This window comes from Canis lupus, chromosome 30, assembly GCF_048164855.1.
Source record: "Canis lupus baileyi chromosome 30, mCanLup2.hap1, whole genome shotgun sequence".
NCBI classification, from domain to species: Eukaryota; Metazoa; Chordata; class Mammalia; order Carnivora; family Canidae; genus Canis; species Canis lupus.
The window spans coordinates 42,880,865-42,900,046 of NC_132867.1; the positions used below are offsets into that span (position 1 = coordinate 42,880,865).

A 19,182-nucleotide genomic window follows, 5' to 3' on the forward strand; every position below is an offset into this window, starting at 1 on the left:
CGCTTCCTGACCCGCCCCCACTGTTGCCTCTTAGCAGGGGCGACCTGCCCTGCCCTCTGCTCTCTGGTGGGGACACACCCAGTCACCTCTGGCCTCAGGCCTCAAGCCCCAGCTCTGAAGGGGACCCAGTGCCCTGCCCCAGGCCTTCTGACGCCCCCTGCCCTGTAAAGCTGGACGAAGCTCGGATTTCCTGGGCTCCCACGGCTCACCAGCTCCGCCCCACGGCGCCCCTGTGGGTACCCCACCTCTGCGCTCTGCACCCCGGGACGTCCCGTGGGGACGCGCACCGCTGGCACACCTGCACCTGCACACCTCCGCTGCCCTGGGGCGGGTCCGAGCCGCGCTGGGGGCGGGGGGGCAGGTGCTACCAACCAGGTGAGCCTCCGACCCAGCGGAGAGCAGAGTCCAGCTAGTGACGGCCGTGGGTCCAGGAGGAAGGGCCGAGCCAAGTCCAGGTGGGGACTAGTTGGGGGAATGGGGAACACAGGGGAAGGCACCGCAGATTCGCCACCAAGGTGAGTACTGGGATTCTCCAGTGAAGCCCTCTCAGATAATGAATTCAACCCCCTTAATAAATATGGGACTACTTCTTCTTGGCTTAGTTAATTTGCATATTTTGAGGCATTTATTTATTTCATATAAGTGGTCTAGATGTATTGGCACGACGTTGGTCACCGTATTTCTTATTTACTTGATGACAGCACACAGGAGCATCGGCAAATCCACCAAACCAGCCACACAGTGAGGATTTTACTCCTGATTCTTGAACAATAATGTAGAGAATTCTATATAAACCCCCCTCCCACCCAAAAAAAGACAAATACATAAAGGTGAGAAGCAGACTAGTGGTTTCCCGAGATGGAGGGTAGGAAAGGGGCTTAACTGCAAGGGGCATGAGGGGTCTCATGGGGTGATGAAAAAGTTCTACAACCAATTTATGATCATACTATTTAGTAAATTTACCAGAAATTATTGAATTGCACACCTGAATGGGATGAGTTTTGCTACGCAAAACATACCTCAAATAAATCAGTTTTTAAAAAGAATAGCATGGGGCGCCCCGGGGGCTCAGTCAGTGAAGTGTCGGACTCGTGATTTTGGTTCAGGTCATGATCTGAGGGTCATGGGGTCAAGTCCCACACTTGAGCTCAGAGGGGAGTCTGCTGGAGATTCTCCGTCTCCTTCCCCTCTGCTCCTCCCCTGCTCACGAGCGTGTGTGCTCTCTCACTCTCTCGCTCTCTCAAATACATAAATAAAATCTTTTTTTAAAAAATCATGGCTTTTGCCATCTCTCAGTGGTGGAGAAACAACACCTACAATTCAAGATCCTCCATGGAACAAGAGCCCCGGTTAAACATAAATACCCCAGACTCAACTGGGTCCCTTGGAAAGTCATGTTTCAGGAGTAAGGAAGAACTGAAAATGGCTCAGTCTCCACAGAGATAAACCTAGATTTGAATCGTATCAACCCTTGGTTGGGAAAAGGCAATCTGTCCCTATACTACCCACCAAAATAAAATTAAATCTGATTTTTTAAAAAGATAACATGAAGGAGGACCTCTACAGTCTTTCATGCATAATGTCCAGCATTTAATAAAGAGCACCAGGCTGGTCAAGAGACGGACCACACGACTCTACAGGAAAAAACAAAGAGAAACAGCCCCACAGGTGCCCTGATTTTGGAGTTATCAGTTACAGACTTGAAAGTAAATGCGATTAATATCTCAAGAAAGTGGAAAATGAGGGAGACAACTGAATAAGAGAACTGCAATCTATAAGTCGAAGAGAAAAATGGAAATTCTAAAACTAAAAAATGCAATAATTGATAGTTAAAATTCAATAGATTGGGGTTACCAGCAGATTAAACAAAGCGGAAGAGAGGATACGTTAATTGGAAAATAGGTCAATAGAAAATGTGCAAGACTGAAGGACAAATTAAAAACAGGCATCAAATCAGAGAAGAGCATAAGCTCTATGTGGGGCTTTTTGAAAATGTCTGACTTACGTGAAATTTTCACTTATGTGAAAATTAATAATGGAGCAGAGGCAGTATTTGTGGAGATTTTTCTAAAGGATTTTCTAAAACTGAGAAAAGACACGTTTCCACAGATTTGAAAGAGAAATCTACACGTGCCAAGCGGGATGGACGCAAAGAGCGCCACGCGTAGGTGCATGGCAGCAAAACTTCTACAAGCCGAGGGTAACGGGGAATCTTAGAAGCACCTGGAGCAGAAAAGCATATTATCATCAGCGGAATGACTCAAAGACAGATTTTTCTATGACTCTGGAAGCCAGAAGACGATGACATGTCATCTGTGGAGCATCACAAGGAAACGACGGCTAAGATGGAACGCTCACCTAGGCAAACTCCCTCCAAAGCTGAAGGCTGGATAAAAAGCTGTTGAAACAGGTGAATACTAAAAAATAAAATAATAATAAAAATAAAAAAATAAACAGGTGAATACTGAAAAACGTATGGCCAGCAGACCCACACCAGGCCAAACAATAAGTGATGGAAAGTCTCCAAAATGGCCTTCGTGGCCCTGCCTCCTAGTATTCGAGACGTAGCGTGATCCCCTCTGCTGCAGCGGGGCCGGACCCCGAGACTCACTTCCCACAAGCCGGTCATGGCAAAAGCAACAGGTCAGTCCTGAGGTCAGCTTACGAAAGACGGCTCGTCTCTCGGCAGGCCCCGCGTCCCTCCCTTGCCTCCTCTCACGGGCTCTTTCCCGCCCCTCTCTGAGCTCCCACGCGGCGGGGCCTGAGCGGCCGTGCTGTGCACAGGGAACTGTGGGAGGCCAACGTCTCCGGCCCCGGGAGCTGAGACCCGCCGGGCCACATGAGTGAGCTTGGAGGTGAGCCCCCCGTCGGACGACGCCGGGTAGGCTGAGCGAGAAGTCCGCTCTTCTCCCCAGGCCCTGCGGTACCTTGTGACTTCTGAACAATGAACATGCTCTATCTGCTAAAAGAAAGAAAGAAGAAAAGAAAGAAAGAAAGAAAGAAAGAAAGAAAGAAAGAAAGAAAGAAAGAAAGAAAGAAAGAAAGAAAAAGGAAGGAAGGAAGGAAGGAAGGAAGAAAGAAAGAAAGAAAGAAAGAAAGAAAGAAAGAAAGAGAAAGAAAGAAAGAAAGAAAGAAAGAAAGAAAGAAAGAAAAAGAAGAAGAAGAAGAAGAAGAAGAAGAAGAAAGAAAGAAAGAAAGAAAGAGAGAAAGAAAGAAAGATCACAAAAGTTTAAGGCCAACCGTGAATAAAATGTTACAATTAGTAAAAACTGAAAAGGCGAAGACAAGCGGCACAGTCTCGCAGGTGGCACAGTCCTCCCCTGCATCCGACGGAGACCCCGCTGCCTGCCCCAAGACGGGACAGTCCCAGACACCAGGACGTCCGCCCTCCGTCTCCCTCAAGGGTCTGGAGTGCGAGCGGGCAGCACGGTGACGAGCCTTACAGCCTTTACGAGACGCCGTTCGACCATCACCAATACGCCCCGTACCTCCGCCCGCGCGGCAGGACCCCCGGGGACCCACTCAGTCCCTCCAGGATCCTGGCCCCTGCACTGGTCCGAGCTGCCCGGGGCGGTGAAGCTGGGAGACGCTGGTGGTGGTGGAGCCGGTGGCACCGACCGTCCCCGCAGCTTTTCCCATCAAGAGCTGGAGTCCACGTCTCCACCCCTGGAGTCCTGGCTGACCTTCTGTCTTGTTTTGGCCAACAAACTGTGGCCAGCCATGGTATCACCCCCGAGCCCAGATCTCAAGGGTCTGCGAGCTTCCGCTCTCATCGTGCTGCCATCCTGCCACCACGTGAGGGGACCGGCTTCCCCTTCCAAGCTCCGCCCAAAGTGTCAACCCACCAAGAAGGAGCAAATGAGACGGCTGTGGTTGAACCCATCAGGTGTGGGCGGTGATTCGTCACAAACAGGTAACGGAGCAGGGGCGGTGGCAGGGGACACAGTGACGGGGAGGAGGACCCCTCTGCACCTCCTAAATCACCACGGAAACATCCCACAGGGTGATTTCTATGCGTGTTGCGACCCAGTGGGTTGCAAATGTCCGATGCTTCCGAAACGACACGCAGCCTCGAGAACCCAGAGAAGCCCGTGGCCTCTGCCCAGGAGGTTCGGCTGGGACTCGGGGGGCGCGATGGCCCCGCCGCCCGGAGCAGAGCCCCGAGAAGCCCTGGGGTGGGGCTCCCCGGGGTTGTCACGCCCAGGCCAGGCAGCCCCGGGGGCGTCGGTCGGTGGGGCCTTCCTGGGCCAGCAGGGGCCGGAGGCGAGTGACGTTCTGGTGGCCACTTGGATGCAGGGAGGCGCGGTTGGAAAAGAGGAGCTTTGAATGAGGCGTAAATATTCTGAAACATTTTGTAAACGAGCTTCATGAGGTTTACATACGCGTGGAGGGGACAGAGGGGCGAGGACCCCTCCCGGAGCGCTCCCCCCAGGCCGTGACCCCGGGACCCCCGCGCCCTAAGACTGTCCCCAGGTCGGGTGCGCAAGGGGGGCTCGGCAGGCATGACGCCGGGGCGCAGAGCTCTCAGCCCGCCTCCGCTTTACCCGGAGCCACCATCTGCCCACAGCCCGGTGCCACAGGAAGTGGGCGCCGTCGCTGGCCGCAGCCCCTCCCGCCCGGCGCGCACCCCCACCCGCAGCACGCGGCCCCTGCAGGCCCTGGCGCGGCTCCCCGGGGATGAGGACAAGCTCTCCAGCGCCAGCATCGTCGCAAGCCCTCGGCTCAAGACCTGGAGGGACCGGAGGGACCCAGAGGGACCCGGAGGGACCTGGAGGGATTATTGAAGCTAACGACGATGACGATGTAGCTTTGGCTTGAAAAAACAAATGCCCGCTCTCCATCACCTGCGGGAACACGCACCGTGACTCGCTGACTCCCACGTGCTGCCCGAGGCTGGGGGGGATTAAAAGATTTTGTTTGCTTATTTGAGAGACAGACAGCAGATGGAGCTCGAGCGGGGAGGGGAGGGGAGGGGGAGAAGCGGACTCCGCGGGGCAGGGGTGCAGGGGGCTCCAGCGGACTCGATCCCAGGACCCCGGGGTCATGACCTGAGCCGGAGGCGGCCGCTTAGCCGGCTGAGCCCCCCGGTGCCCCGGGACGGGGGGTTTTGTACCTTCTCATGTCCCTGGAGGAAGAGGAGGGCAGCTCGGGTGGAGGGGGGAGCCCCATGGGGGAGCAGAGGAAAACAGGCGTCTCCCAAGTGCATTTCTGAGGCCACAGAGCACAGCCCCAGCGTCCAGGACGGTCCCACGAGACCCACGGAGCGTGAGAAAGCCCCGGAGGGCCCTTCGGCTCAGAAGGTGCCCCCGAGGCCTGAGACGAGGCGGGCAGGGAAGGATCCCGGGGTGCGGCACCGCCTGGGGCTGGGGCTCTTTGCCTGGGGCCCCCACGTCTGTCCCGCGGTCACCGCCAGGCTCCCAGCACAGGCCTCCCCGTACACCCGACGGCCGCCTCCGCACAAGCTGGGTCGCAGCAGAGCTCGGGGTCTCATGACCTTGGCTGGGCTTCATCCCTGGACACGGGACCGAGGAGCCCCCAGGCTGCAGGGAGCGTCCACACCAACCTCTGTGGGCCTGGGCCGGGACAGCAGCGGGGCGAAGCCTGAGGACGCCTGGCCAGGGAAGGTGGCCTGGGCACGCCCCCCCACCTCTGACCTCCGGCCCCTGGAGGCCCCCCCATGGCTGCAGCACCACCGAGACGGGCCCCAGGGGACACGCGGGGCGGGGGGCAGCACCAACGCCGAGGGGGGACACGCGGGGAGGGGGGCCTAGCTCTCCAGGGGAGGGTCCGGGCCCAATGAGGAGCCAGAGGACCGGCCGCCAGCGGCTCCGGGGCGCCAGCAGATCAAGGGCAACAGACCCGCGGCCGACCAGCCGACCACCCGGAGGCCCAGAGCCAGCCACGGCTGGGCGGCCCTGTCGTCCCGCGGGGGGCCCCTGCCCGCTGCCCGAGCCCGGAGGGCACCTGGCGGGGCCTCAGCTGGTGAGTCCGACGGAACCGGAGGCCACGGCGGCACCAGGACTGGCGGGCTGTGTGCGGGGTCGCCCCGCAGACGGGAGGACACGGGCCCCCACCCCGGGGCCTGCCCGCCGCAGCAGGGGTCGCCTGGGGAAGGTGTCTTCAGCTCCCAGGCCTCTCCCTCCACAGCTGACGGCGACGGGGGCTTCTGGAGCTGCATCCGCAGCGTCTGGCACGCGACACGCTCCTTGGGAGGCGTCAGGCTGCTGTCCCATGAAGCCGTCGGTACCGCCTGGAGCGGCGAACGGGGACGGACCCTGCACAGAACGAGGCAGTGTCCCAGCCAGGCCCGAAGGGCCCTCCACAGGGTGCCTTTTCCCTCACGGAAACTTCCAGAACCTCTTGGTCCCAGCAGGGCTGCCTGCACCCAGCCTGGCCCTGCTGCATAGACAGAGGGGGACAGAGCAGTACTTCTAAGCGTGGAATTGCCGTCAGAACCCCAAAGTCCTACCAGGCCTGCGTAGGGGATACAACCTGCGGCCATCTGCCGTCCAGTCAATCCCAGGGGACTTTCCCCGCACGCCCTTGAGCACCAGGTCCCCAAGAGCTTCCCCAGAGCACGGAGTCTGGGCTCTCGCAGGGCTCGGCTCCCGCTCCCGGGTGCACGTGCGGCCAGGCGTCCAGCACACGAGCCTCGGCCCACCCCGCCGTCCGCGTGGTGTCCTGCCGGGGGGCCCAGGCCCCACTACCCTGCGGTAACCAGAATCCCAGGTGCCGGCAGCAGAGGAGGAGCCCCAGCGCTCTGCACACCCTCCAGGGCCTGGGCTCTCGGGTCTCTGGGCGCCCCCGCCCCGCATCCTCCAGGCCTCAAGCTTCAGGGAGGCAGTATGGTGTGTGGCCGTCTGGGCCGCGGAGGGGGCAGCGTCACAGCCCCCTGGGCTCCCCCCACCACGCCCACACCCACGCAGGCCGGAACCTGGGCACTCCAATGGCCAAGCACAGGAGTTAGGACAGCACCTGGGGGCCAGGGAAACGGGCACTGGGTGGTCTAGGGCGCCCCTGTCACCAACGCTTCAGCCGATCCCTTTTATTACCCGGCCTCGTAGAGCCCCCTCCAACGGGGAGGCCCTGGTGACACTCTGGGTCTGAATCCAGTCGCCTGTCGACCTGGCAGGTCTCCGGGGGAAGAGTCCATACTCGCTGCGGCATCGAGTGCACACGGACACGCACGCACACCCTCCTCTGTGTCCTTGGCTCGGGGGACCCACTGCACACGGAAGGGCACCGTGGGGGAAGAAAGGAGTGGGCAGTACTGCCCGGGGCGGGGGGTGGACGGCAGTGGGGGCACGGAGGGGGCTCTGGGACCCAGGGGCAGCTGGGCGGCCACTTGCTCGGGCCAGGGCACTACTTGCAGGCCCTCGGGACACCGGAGCAGGGGTGGCCTGTCCCTCCTGGAACAGCCGGGGTCCATGACTGGGCTCCCTGAAACACAAAGATGCCCCCCTAGACCCCCACCCCCAGCTGCCTCATAGCCTGGCTGGTGGTGGGCCCTGGGTGCTCAGTGAGGGTACAGACGGGAAGTGGGAAGACCAGCCGGCCTGCGGGCAGGGAGGGCAGCACGGGGGCACCCGGGTGACCAACAGGCTTGGGAACTCTCTCCTGGGGGGCCTGCGGGGGGCACTAAGTCAGAGACTCACAGAACTGCTCCTCATAAGGGGGCTGCACCTCCCTGCTGTCCCAGAGCCCTGGGACCCCTGCCCAGCCCCGCCTGACCCTGGGCCCCCCACCCCCAACTCCTGCTCAGACAGGGGCCCTGCAGTGGCCTCAGGGCCAGCCCCAGGCCCACCTGTGGAGTCCCTGCCAAGAGGGGCACCTCCCTGCACCCCTGGCCCCACACCACCCCAGGCTGGGCCTGTTGCCCCCGCCCTCTCCCAGCCTGCCCCTCAGCCTCGGGGGACAGTCTGCCCAGGGTGGTGGGAGCATCGCAGAGCAGGATGGAGCCAGGGGCGCTGGGGGGTGCTGGGGGGGCGCAGGGGGGGCGCTGGGGTCACTGAGGGGGCACAGGGGGATGTTGTGGGGGTGCAGGGGGGTGCTGGGGGGTGCTGGGGGCACAGGGGGGCGCAGAGGGGGCACAGGGGGCGCAGGGGACACAGGGGGGCGCAGGGGGAGTCCCGGCACCGCGGGGCTGTCCGGGTGCAGGGCAGGGTTCCGCACCTAGGCCCGGGCCCTGGGGACGGAGCAGGGGCAGGAGCAGGGGCGGCGGGGATGGGGGGGCGGGGGGCGCGGGACCCCAGGTGGGGCGGCGGGTGCGGTCCAGGGGGGCCCTGAGCCGCGGAGGGCGCTGCGGACCCGCTGGGCGGTGACACCCGAGGGGACGCGGCATCGCACCCCCGCCCCGGGCCCCGCGCCGCCCCTCCCCCTCCCCCTCCCTCCCCCTTCCCCCTGCATTCCCGGGCTCCCGCCGCCCCCGCCCCCTCCGCGCCATCCGCGGGGCCGCAGCGCCTCCCGCCGTCCGCAGAGCCGGGGCCGTCGGGGCGCGGCCGGGCGGGAGGTATAAAGTGGGCGGCCCCGCGGCCCCTCCCTCCGCCCAGCGCTCGACCCAGCTCCGAGCTCCGCGGAGCCCACCGGCCGCTCCGAGGTCAGGTAAGCGCTCGCCGCCCGCCCCGACCCCCGAGCAGGGACCTCCTCCCCCCGGAGCTGGGACCCCCCCCGGAGCTGGGACACCCCCGGAGCTGGGATATCCCCGGAGCTGGGACCCCACTCCCCCGGAGCTGGGACCTCCCAGAGCTGCGACCCCCTCCCCCCGAGCTGGGACCCCCCCCGGAGCTGGGACACCCCCGGAGCTGGGATATCCCCGGAGCTGGGACCCCCCCCACCCCGGGAGCTGGGACTCCCCCCGGAGCTGGGACGCCCCCCCCGGAGCTGGGACCTCCCAGAGCTGCGACCCCCGCCCCGGAGCTGGGACCCCCCCCCCCCCCTGGAGCTGGGACCTCCCAGAGCTGCGACCCCCTCCCCTGGAGCTGGGACCTCCCAGAGCTGGGACCCCCTCCCCCCGAGCTGGGACCCACCCCGGAGCTGGGACCCCCCCCCGGAGCTGGGACACCCCCGGAGCTGGGATATCCCCGGAGCTGGGACCCCCCCCACCCCGGGAGCTGGGACTCCCCCCGGAGCTGGGACGCCCCCCCCGGAGCTGGGACCTCCCAGAGCTGCGACCCCCGCCCCGGAGCTGGGACCCCCCCCCCCCCCTGGAGCTGGGACCTCCCAGAGCTGCGACCCCCTCCCCTGGAGCTGGGACCTCCCAGAGCTGGGACCCCCTCCCCCCGAGCTGGGACCCACCCCGGAGCTGGGACCCCCCCCCGGAGCTGGGACACCCCCGGAGCTGGGATATCCCCGGAGCTGGGACCCCACTCCCCCGGAGCTGGGACCTCCCAGAGCTGCGACCCCCCCCCCCCCCCCGGAGCTAGGACCCCCTCCCCCCGAGCTGGGACCCACCCCGGAGCTGGGACACCCCCCAGAGCTGGGACCTCCCAGAGCTGGGACCCCCCCCCCCCCCGGGGCTGGGACATCCCCCCGGAGCTGGGACCTCCCCCCCTCCCCCGAGTTGGGACTCCCCCCTGGAGCTGAGACCTCCGCGGAGCTGGGACCCCTTGCCCTGGAGCTGGGAAACCCCCCGTGGAGCTGGGACCTCCCCCCCGGAACTGGGACACCACCCCCCCCACCCCCACACCCCCCCCCCGTGAAGCTGGGACCCCCGCCAGAGCTGGGACTCACCCCGGAACTGGGATCCCCCCAGAGCTGGGACCCCCTACCCCCGGTCAGCAAGGGCCCCACGGGGGGCAGGTCCAGGGCCTCTGTCCCAGCTCCTCATGGGCAGTCCTCAGGGGCCTCCAGGGCCAAGTTCACTGTCGCTGCTCCCTCTGTGGCCCCTTCTGGAGGGGGGGTGTCCTCCCTATAACCCTGGGCTCGGGGCTCAGACCCTACAGCCGTGGGGCACTGGCTGGGACAGCTGGGGAGACCCAGCCATGGCCAAGGCCGGTGGTCAGCAAATACCCCAGGGGCTCAGTATGTGCAAGGGACCCCGCCGGCTCCTGGGGGGGCTCTGAGCCAGAGGCCACACTCGGGGGGCGGGGAGCAGGGTCACCCACCCCGCAGGCAGGCCCAGCGCTTTCCCGTGGAGCTGGGCCCAGGGTGTCAGGGGCACCGGCCCTCCCTCGGGCCACAGAGAGGCTGTTCTCCTGGAAGGGGCACCCGTGGCCGGAGCGAGCTCTCCCAGTCACCCCCCACCCCACCCCGGGAACAGCAGGGCCGCACCCCACCCCTCTGAGGCCGCACGTGCCTCCTGGGCATCCCCCCCCCTCCCAGCCACAGGGAGACAAGGAGGGGGCAGCAGGACCCTGCAGTGAAGCAGGAGCCCAGGCCGAGGCAGCCTGTGATGCCTCCCGGCTCGGCCACCCACCCTGGCGGGACTCCTCGCTCAGCTCGGCAGCACCCTGGGGCCCTGGGGTGGGGGCTCCCCCTGGACAGCTGAGCGCTGAGGCTGACGACAGCGCAGAAACAGCCGCCGGGCCCGACGTGGCCCATCCCGCCGCGCCCACGGGGACGCCCCGGGCCCAGGAGAGGGGCTCCACTTGCAGTCTGTCACCCAGGCCGGGGAAGCTGCGCACCACACAGTGGGCATATTTTTCTGCCAGGAAAGGAGTTTGGGCCCAGAGATGATCTTACGTTTGTTTAACGGCAACAAAAAAGGCCTTTGGGGTGTATTCCCAGCCTCGTCACCCCGAGGCAGGAGGGCAGGGCCCGGCAGTGGCTGAGCCCCCAGCCTCGGTGACCGCCATCTCCCAGGCCATGCCGGGGCGGGTGGGCACAAGGGCCAGGCGTGTCCCCTCAGCAGGACTCAGGACTTGATGGGCGCTGGGCCCTTCTGCCACCGTGAGGCTGCCACCCGCTGCTAGGAGGCCGCGAAGCCCGCAGCAGGGCTGGGGCCATGGTCGGGCGTGTCGTTGGGAGGCCACAGGGAAGGCAACGTGCAGGGACGGTGGGGCCCGGGACCCTGGGCCACCTGGTCGGGCGGAGCTCCGGCCCCTGCACGGGGCAGTGCCTGCACCACAGGCCAGCAGGGCTGGCCCGGGGCTCCTGCGAGCTGTGGCAGCGGGGGGCCTTCAGCCGAGCCCCTGGGCCGGGCCGGGCCAGAGAAGGGGCGGCCAGGGCTGGGATGAGCAGCTCCCTTCTTTGGCATCTCTCGCACTTTGTGCAAAGCCACAGGGCATGGGGGAGACCCTGGTGTGGGGCACACCTGCAAGGAAGCAGGGGTCACGGGATGCTGCTCAGGGAACAGCACCTGGGGAACCCAGCCCCCCACCCCAGGGATGAGTGCTGGCACCCCCAGGGACGGGTGCAGGTGCCCTAGGGATGAGTGCTGGTGCCCCAGGGATGAGCATAGGTGCCCCAGGGACAAGTGCAGGTGCTCCAGGGACAGGTGCAGGTGCCCCAGGGACAGGTGCAGGTGCCCCAGGGACGAGTGCAGGTGCCCCAGGGTGGGTGCAGGTGCCCCAGGGACGAGTGCAGGTGCCCCAGGGTGGGTGCTGGCACCCAGGGGCGGGTGCAGGTGCCCCAGGGTAGGTGCTGGCACCCAGGGGCGGGTGCTGGCATGGCCATATCATAAAGCAGCACTCTGCACAGACTATCTGCACACCCTCCCGGGTGACCGAGGCCACCCCCACCCCCGTCAGCCTTGCTGTGGCCCATCGCAATGCTGAAATAAGCAAGTGGGGGTAGGATCGAGCTGCGAGGGGCCCCTGGTGCTGGGAGAGCGGACTCTGGGTCAGAAGCTCGGGAGAGGCCACGGCCTCCCTGCCTGGTGGTCAGAAGGCGCTGGCGTCCTGCACAGCGGGCGGTACTGCTGTTCGGTCCCGCGTGTTCTTCCTCGTGTGCCCATGTCACAGATGAGGGGTGGGGTGCTGCTGGCCTGTCTGCACGTCCCCGGTCTTTGTGCATCAGTGGGTTTTGGTTACTGACCATTTGCCTGGTTATGATCTCCCCCGTGTTCCTAATAAGTGCTCAGTCGTACCCAACCTGTAAGAACTTTTTTTTCCCGGTTTTTAAAAATTGTGGTAAAATACACATAATGTAAAATTTATTATGTTAACCATTTGTAAGTGTAGAGTTTAGTGGTATTGGGCACATTCATATTGTTGTGCTACTGTTACCTCCATTCATCTCGGAAATGCCTTTCATCTTGAAAAACTGAAACTCTATACCCGTTACACCCTAAGTCCCCATTCCCTCTGCCCCGGGTCCCGGCAGCCTCACTCTACCTTCTATCCCTATGAGTTTTTTAGATATTCTAAGTATCTCATATAACTAGAATCATACAGCATTTGTCCTTTTGTCACTGGCATATTTCACTGAGCATAATGTCCTCAAGGCCCACCCATGTTGTGGCGGGTGTCAGAATGTCCTTTCTCCTTAAGGCTGAGTAATATGCCATTGAGTGGACGTGCACATTATGGTTCTCCATTCATCCGCCAGTGACCCTTGGATTCTTCCCTGTTTCACCTATTGTGGAAATCCCTAATGTGAACAATGAAGTTGGGTGCACAAATCTCCCTTTGAGACCCTGCTTTTAATTGGGGAAGGGGGTATGTAGCCAGACATGGGATTGCTAGATCATATTGTAATTTCATTTTTATCTTATTTTTTGAGGAACCACCGTACTGTTGTCCACAGAGATCCTACCATGTTACATTCCCACCAACGCTTCCAGATTCTCCACATCCTCCAACACTTGCTCTTTTCTGGAGTTTCTAAATATTAGCCATCCTAGTAATGAATGTTAGGTGATATCCTTATAATTTTTTTATTAGTATTTCTCTAATAATTAGTGATGCTGAGCATCTTTTTAGGTGTCCATTGGCCATTTATATGTCTTCTGTAGAGAAAGGTCCGCTTAAGTCCTTTGTCCATTTTTGAACCAAGTTTTTGTTGTTGAGTTCCAGCAGTTCTCTATATAGCCCAGATTCTAATCCCCGATCACATCTGTCATTTGCAGAGACCTTCTCCCATTCTGTAGGGCTGCCTTTTGACTCTGTGGATAGTGTCTGTTCGTACACAAGATGTTTTGTTTATCATAAAGTTCAATTTGCCCATTTTTTCTTTAGTTGCTTGTGCTTTTGGTGTCATGTCCATTAAATCATTGTCCTCTGCAATGTTGTGAGTATTTCACCTTACCCTTCTTCTAAAGGCTTTATATTTAGGTCTTACGTTTAGATCATGGATCCACTTTGAGTTCATCTTTGTGTATGGTGTGAGGTAAGGGTCCAACTTCATTCTTCTGCTTGTGGATATCCAGTTTTCACCGCATCATTTGTTTAAAAAAACTGTCTTTCCGCCAATGAATGATCATGACTCCTTTGTTGAAAAGTACTTGAATGCATATGCAAGAGTTTATTTCTAGGCTCTGTTCCATTCCCCTGGTCTGTATGTCTGTCTTCACGCTAGTACCACACTATTTTCATTACTATAGCTCTGCAGTACATTTTGAAATCAGGAAGTGTGAGTCCTCCGGCTTTGGTCTTCTCTTTAAGAATTGTTTATGCTACTCGGGGTCTCTTGACCTTCCTTCTGAGTTTTAGAATGGCTTTTTCTATTTCGGCAAAAATCGTCTTCGGGATTTTCATAGGGATTGAATTAAATATGTAAATCACACTGAGTGGCATTGACGTGCTAATATTGTCTTCCAATCCATGAACATGGACTATCTTTCCATTTGTTTATATCTTCTCTAATTCTTCTCAAAAAGGTTTTATAGTTTTCAGTGAATAAGTCTTTTACCTCCTTGGTAAAGGTAATTCCTAAATATTTCACTCTTCTAATGCTGATGTAATGGAATTGCTTTGTGTTGTTCATTGTTAGTATATAGAAATGCAATGGATTTTTGTGTGTTGACTTTTATTCTACTACTTTGCTCAGTTCGTTTACTCTAACAGCTCCTATTGTGGAATCTTTAGGGTTTTCTACATATAAGATAGTATCATCTGTGAACAGTGATAATTTACTTCTTCTTTTCATGTTTGAGTGCCTCTTATGTCTTTTTCTTGCCTAATTGTTCTGGCTAGGACTTCCAATACCGTGTTGAATAAAGGGGTGAAAGTAGGCATCTTTGCTTTGTTCCTGATCTTAGAAGAAACACCTTCAGTCTCTCACCATTGAGTATGATGTTTGCTGTGGAATTTTCATATATGAAAATTATATTTATTATATTGTGATGGGTTATTTCTATTCCTAGTTTTGGGTTTTTATTATGAAAGGTTGTCAAATTTTATCAAAAGATTTTTCTGCATTGAGATGATCACGTGGGTTATATATTACATTGATTGATTTTCGTATGTTGCATCATCTTTGCCACTTACTCATGGTGTTTAATCCTTTTACTATCCTATTGAATTCTGTTTGCTAATATTTTGTTGAAGATTTTTGTGTCATTGTTCAATAGAAATATTAGTCTGTAGTTTCTTTTCTTATAGTGTCTTTGTCTGACTTTGGTATCAGGGTAATGCTGACATCATAGAACAAGTAATGGAGTATTACCTTCTCTTCAACTTGTTTTAAAAAGTTTGAGAAGTTTTGATGTTAGTTTTTGGAATGTTTGGTAGAATTCACAAGTAAAGCCATCAGATTTAGGGGTTTTTTTTTGTTTGTTTGTTTGTTTTTGTCAGAAGATTTTCTGTTACTGATTCAATCTCCTTACTCATTATAGATCTGTTCAGAATTTCTATTCCTTCGTGGTTTGGAAGTTTTGTGTTTCTAGGAATTTGTTCCCTTTCACCTGGGTTATCTAGCTTGTTGGTGTACAGTTGTTTATGGTTCTCTCTTACAATCCTTTCCATTTCCTCTCCTCTGTGGAATCAATAGTAATGTGCCTGTGGTAATTTCTGATTTTAGTGATTTCAGTCTTCTTTTTTTTCTTAGTTCATCTAAGTTTTGTCAATATTGTTGATCTTTTTGAAAAACCAGTTTTTGGTTTCATTGTTTTCTCTATTGTTTTTCTGTCATCTATCTCATGTAACTCTGCTCTACCCTGTATTATTTCCTTCATTCTCCTTTGGGTTTCATTTGTTCTTCTTCATCCAGTTCCTTAAGCTTTGCAGTTGGGTTATTGACTTGAGCTCCTCTTTGTTGTTGTGTTTTTTTTCTTAATTTAAAAAAATTAAAATTTGTTTATTTGAGAGAGAGAGAAAATGTGCATCCTGCACCGGTGCATGAGCAGGGGGAGGGAACTCGGGGCTCTATCTCACAACTCTGAGGTCATGACCTGAGCTGAAATCAAGTGTCAGACTCCCACTGACTGAGCCACCCTAGAGCCCCTGACCTCTTTCTTGTTTTTATATGAAAACATGTATAGTTGCAAATTTCTTCCTAAGCATTGCTTTCACTCTTTTCCATACATCCTGGTGTGTTTTGTTTTCATTTTTATTGGCTCCTGAGTATTTTCAAATTTCCCTTCTGATTTATTCTTTGATCTACTAGTTGTTTAAAAGTGAGTTGTTTAATTCCCACAGTTTTGTGAATTTTCTGGTTTTCCTTCTGTTATCGACTTCTAATATCATCCTATTGTGATCAGAGGAAATATTTTCTATGATATTTTTTTCTTGAACCCATGTTTCACCTTCTCCCATTACTGCAAGTCCTTCCCTTCCTCCTCTAGCTGAATTTACTTCCAGGACATTTAAAGTGTTGGCACTTTTTTCCCTATTCACTTTTTTCCTTCTTCCTTTCCTTTCCTTTCCTTTCCTTTCCTTTCCTTTCCTTTCCTTTCGAGCCAGACATTGAAGACTAGGACATTCTAATGCAATTGCATATACAGGGGAAATTTGACAGGCATTGCACATGTTTGAGGAAGTCGTATGCTCAGGAAACACCTGAGAATACCTTATACTTAGACTTCAGGCTCATCCTTGGCACAGAGACAGCCTACAACAATAAAATAACTAAATAAACAAACAGCAAGCCCTGGAGAAGAAGAATCTGATTTCCAGACATACCACATTATTAGATCTGAATGTCCAGTTTTCAACAAAAGAATCAAAAAGCACAAAGAAATGAAAGTATGGCCATTCAATGGAGGGAAAAAGACCCTAAACCAAGAGAAACTTCCTAAAAGAAGACCCGATGGTGGACCTAGTAGCCACAGACCTGAACACAACCATCTTAAAGATGCTCAAAAAATTAAAGGAAAGCATTAAAATAGTCAAGAAAATGTCTGAATAAAATGGAAATATCAATAAAGAGAAACCTATGGTAGAATTCAAAAAGAAATAATGGAGCTGGAAAATATAATAACCAAAATGAAGTCTTCATTAGAAGAATTCAAAGGCAGATTTGTGCAGAAAGAAGAAACAACAAGCAAAGTTGGAGATAGGACAATACAGATTGTTGAGCCTGAGGAACAGATAGAAAAAAGATTAAAGAAAAGTGAGAAGAGCCTAAAAGACCCACATGTCGTATGGGAGAAGAGGGAGAGGTGGCAACAGAGAAAGTATCTGAAGAAATAATTACTCAAAACTTCCCAGTTTGATGAAGACATGAACATAAGATCCAAGAAGCTCAATGAACTCCAAGTAGATACATTCAAAGGGACTCAGTGAGACACATCATCATCAAACTATCAAAAAACCAAGACAAAGAAAAAGTTTTGAAATCAGATAACAAGATGTGATTCATGATATCCACAGGATCATCAATAAGATTATCAGCAGATTTCTCATCAGAAACTTGGTAGACTTGCCTGATAGTATTCAAAGTGCTAAAAGAAAAATCCTATCACCCCAAAATTGTATATCTAGCAAAACTGCCCACCAAAAGCAATGGTAAAATTAAAACACTCCCAGATAAACAGAAGCTGTGGGAGTTTGTGACCGACCACCAGACCTGACCTACAAGAAGTGCCGAAGGGGGTCCTGCAGGGTGAAATGAAAGGACGCTAGACAGTAACCTGAAGGTCTCAGTCAAGATCAACACATGAGCAATCATAAAAGCTAATTTATCATGGTAAGGGTATGTGATTCCACAGAAACTAATGCATTAAAAATAATATTTGGGGGGATCTCTGGGTGGCTCAGCGGTTTAGCACCTGCCTTTGGCCCAGGGCGCGATCCTGGAGTCCCAGGATCGAGTCCCACATCAGGCTCCTGGCATGGAGCCTGCTTCTCCCTCCTCCTGTGTCTCTGCCTCTCTCTCTCTCTCTCTGTCTATCATAAATAAATAAATAAATCTTTTTAAAAAATAATAATATTTGGTTATGCTTTGAACACACAAAGTATAAAAATGTAGTTTTGTGACAGTAGTAACTAAAAGATGAGGATGGAACCTGTACAGGAGCAGAGTGTCTAATGTTGAAGTGAAGCTGGTGGGCACCCACGGGGGCACGGTCAGTTGAGGGTCTGACTTTTGGTTTTGGCTCAGGTCACAGTCCTGGGATTGAGCCCCGAATCAGGCTTCCTGCTCAGCGGGGAGTCTGCTTCTCCCTTTGCCCCTCCCTCCACTTGTGCTCACACACACACTCACTCTCTCTCTCCCAAATAAATAAAAAAAATCTTAAAAAAAAAAAAAAAAGTGTGGGCCTGAGCCATGCTGCCTGGCTGTTAGCTGAGTGCCCTGAGCAAGCTACCTACGCCGGGTCTCAGTGTCCTCCTGGGTGAGGTGGGAGTTGGAAGAGGACCAATGCCCTGGGTGGTGTAGGCCTTACAGGACGTAGCTGGCATCTGACACACAGTAACCGTAGGTGTTTCCTCATCACTTCATCTTTCCTATATTTCAAAGACCTTTGGAATTCTGGAATTTATGTGGGTGTAGGTGAGATTACTCCTCTGTTCAGCCACATGGAGAGCCCCCATCCCAGGACCCCTTCCCTGCTCTGAAGGGCCACGTCTTACCTCCTCGGTTCTGGGGGACCCGACGGCCTGTCCCACCACAACCCACAGAGGCCTTGTTACTATGATTTCGTGGTATCATTTGCCCTTGAAAACACAAGTTCCTTCATCACCCCTTATCCCTGGTCTTTCTCAGCTACTCTTATTTATTCTGCCTTTGAGTCATTCTGTCAACACGTACAAGCAAAACTATGTCTTGGAGATTCTAGTCAAAATTACATTCAATTATAGACTGAGCTAGAAATAACTCATATTCTTCAATATCGTGTTTCTCATGCAGAAATAATGTTTGTGTCTCCAAAGTGTTCCTTAGAAAAAAAATTTTTTTTAAGATTTTATTTATTTATTCATAGAGACACACAGAGACAGAGGGGCAGAGGCACAGGCAGAGGGAGAAGCAGGCTCCGTGCAGGGCGCCCGACGTGGGACTCACTCCAGGGTCCCCAGGATCAAACCCCGGGCTGCAGGCGGCCCTAAACTGCTGCGCCACCCGGGCTGCCCAGAAAATTTTTGAGATTTTTTTAATAAGTCTTGCACTTTCTTTGATTCTTAAGTTTACTCCTTAGCTTTATGTCGTCTTCGTTGCTAGGGTAAATACTCTGTCCATTAAGTTTCTTAATTGGTTGTTGCTGGTGGAAGATAATCTATAGCTTTTTCTATATATTTTCTTGTAATTTTTTTCCGTCAGCAATGGATGTTTCAGGGCTCCCTTAAAGCAGTTACATGATTCTCTTTATGTTAATGTGCCTTTTGTTACCGTACTTTGTAGTGTTGCATCATTGTGTGTCTAAACTGACTTCACCCAGTTTGGGGGCAGTCATCTTTGGTATGCTAATGGATTTTATTCTCTAACCTCTGTTAGGAATTTTGCAACTGTATTCAAAAGTGAAATTTGTCCACAGAGTTCCTTTTAGGTATTTCTTTTATCACGTCTCGGTCTCAGGTTTTTCCAAGTTTAACAAAAAATTGAAAAGCTTATCTTTCTGTGTTTTGAAACAGGCCAACTGGCAGAGACTATTTGTCCCTGAAGCTGCAAAAGAACTCACCCAAATCCCTGTGGGCCAGAGCCTCGGGGCGTAACCTCCTGCCGGTGTTTCCAGCCCTGCAGGGCAGAGTCCAGTCCATTCCTCACCTCTTCTCAAGACGTTCCCAGAACGTGGTCTTTCACATTCATTAGCTTAGAGCTGCACTTGCGTGCTCTTAAAAACCTTTTTCACCTATCATTCTGTCACCTTGCTCATTCCTAAATTTGTGTATTACTATATTTATGCTTCATCACTTTTATTTTTGATTAGAT

At 54.9% G+C, this 19,182-nt stretch overlaps 1 protein-coding gene across 2 annotated transcripts in view; it reads left to right on the plus strand.

Annotated features, from left to right (window-relative positions):
* Positions 1-8,459: 8,459 nt before the first annotated feature.
* The window catches only part of COL6A2 (collagen type VI alpha 2 chain), a 33,257-nt gene continuing 22,534 nt past the window's right edge, over positions 8,460-19,182 (plus strand). For both annotated transcript variants that reach the window (XM_072807266.1, XM_072807267.1), the window contains exon 1: positions 8,460-8,601. The gene's annotated coding sequence lies outside the window, so the exon portion shown is untranslated. The remainder of the gene's footprint in view (positions 8,602-19,182) is intronic.